Below are 2,487 nucleotides of genomic sequence, written 5' to 3' on the forward strand. Positions count from 1 at the left end.
TAGTTTAATTTCTTGCTCATGACTTGCAACCCCAGAATTCTAACCAATGTTGATGCACATGTTTGCCCATTCCTTGTGAGACGACCCGAGGTTTGAATACTTCGGTTACTTTTATTGGGGTTGAACTTGTGACAACCAATTTTCTTCTAAATTTGACTCGAGACTTGACTATCGGTTTGGGCTATACTAGCAACATGAAAAATCTTGTGAAATTCCTTACCGACGGTACCCGTGTACATCAAGGTGCCACGCATATAATATATAAGGTCCTAGAAATGCCAGAGGCAATTCTAGAATGCTGACACTCAGATTATCAAGCCTGAAAGTATTAAACAGAAACCATAAAGGGGGTGGCTTTCGAGAGATATCCAAGCCTAACATAACTTAACCTTAATCATATTTCCTTCCGCCTTTCCTCCTTACCTCCATCTCCAATGGTATATCACGTACAGTTAAACAGATAAAATCAAACACAAGAAGAGTACAGGTACTGCAGATAACAATTATACAATTAGCATAGCAAATACATTTAGGCACACTCAATTAATGCACAAACAAGTAATTTAGGTAATATGCATATGGTGCATGCCTGTCCTATGGCTCAGGAAGCTCATCTGTCGGTTATCAAGCTAACCCACAAGTCTGGTTTGCTAAACCATGGACTGTCCCCCGATGCGCATCCCCAAGAGTCTATGCATAGCTTTTTCTCAAATATAATGAAATTGCTCAATGGGGGTCAACCTTCCCAGAAATTTAGAGTGTCCGGTCACATCTTACGTCGTAGGGTCAACAGAGTATCGAGTGTCGACCTGGAACACATGGGGGCAAGCCACGGTACTTTACCCGAGGAAACTTGTATCTCAGATCAATTGAGTATATAATGCCACAATAATATTCATAATATTCATAACCATTATAATCTTTGCAACTCATATCATACATGCTGTAATATCATATATGCTCCAATTATACTCATTTCTATATTTATTTCACCACTTTTCCTACTTTACTTCATCCCCAAGCTATCTTAATTTCCTATCTCCATTCTAATACTGGACCTCATACTAAGATTTGAGACTAAAAGGATGAAAATATAAGTTTAGAAGCTTAAAATTCGGTTTAAAAAACTCAAAATCTGGTTTTGCAAAAAACAGGACCACGCGTACGCGTGGGTATGCGTTTAGGCCAAGACGCGCACGCATCCCCTGATTACGCGTATGCATTAGCGCCAGGCAGTAGCGCATGGTCACGCATGAGGATCTTGCGTACGCATAAACCTCAAGTCATGCGCACGCGTCGGCCACGCATACGCGTGGGCGTGCAAACTTAGCCCATTAAGCGTACGCATAGACTAATACGCGCACGCATGCGTAGGAGGCAGTAACTACCTTACGTGAATGATGATTATGTGTACATGAAAGTCTCATATCACGCGTACGCGTGGGCGACGCATACGCGTGGGCATACGTTTTTCCAAAAAATTTACCAAATTAGAAATCTGCAGATTTGCTAATTTAAACACCAAACTTCTGACGCACATAACTTTTTTGTTTTAAATTATTTTTCCTCTGTTCTTTGAACTCCGTAAAATTCACGGACTCAATTTTCATACAAAAGAAGTTTGAAATCGTTTGGAGGTCCGGAAGCCAAGTTATGAGTCACCGAAGTTCGGCCAAAAACCAAATTTCACAAAAAGCTTCAAAATCTCATTTTCTTTGCAAAGCTCATACCAACCCAAACCATCATACCTATAATCATCAATATAACTTACCCTTAACAATATCACAACAATCTTTGCAATCCTACCATTTCTCAACTCAATAACAATTTCACTTCAACCTAAATTTCACAAGTTTATCAACAAACATCAATATACCAACCTATATATACATTTTGCCATGATCACAAGTTCATCAAACATCATCATATCATCATCCATCATTCCAATATTAACAGAACCAAGTGAACACCACACATACTCAAATCATATCATTATCACTAAACATTCCATACACATAATCATTCCAGCTTATTGGTGCACGAAATTGTGATGTCCAGGCTCAAACAATCCCTGGCAACGTGAGCAACTTGGTACGCGCAATCGTGATTACACTTTGATTATGTAAAATTCATGGCTCTTTATTTCCCTGGCAATGGCGCCAAGAACATGGTGCCAATACCATGGTTCACAACTTCGATACAACTAACCAGCAAGTGCACTAGGTCGTCCAAGTAATACCTTACGTGAGTAAGGGTTGAATCCCATGGAGATTGTTGGTATGAAGCAAGCTATGGTCACCTTGCAAATCTCAGTCAGGCAGATATAAATTGATAATGGTGTTTTCGAATATTAATTAATAAAATAGGGATAGAGATACTTATGTAATTCATTGGTGAGAATTTCAGATAAGCGTATAGAGATGCGTTTCGTTCCTCTGAACCTCTGCTTTCCTGCTATCTTCATCCAATCAGTCTTACTCCTTTCCA

The sequence above is a fragment of the Arachis ipaensis genome, chromosome B08, assembly GCF_000816755.2.
Source record: "Arachis ipaensis cultivar K30076 chromosome B08, Araip1.1, whole genome shotgun sequence".
Taxonomy (NCBI): Eukaryota; Viridiplantae; Streptophyta; class Magnoliopsida; order Fabales; family Fabaceae; genus Arachis; species Arachis ipaensis.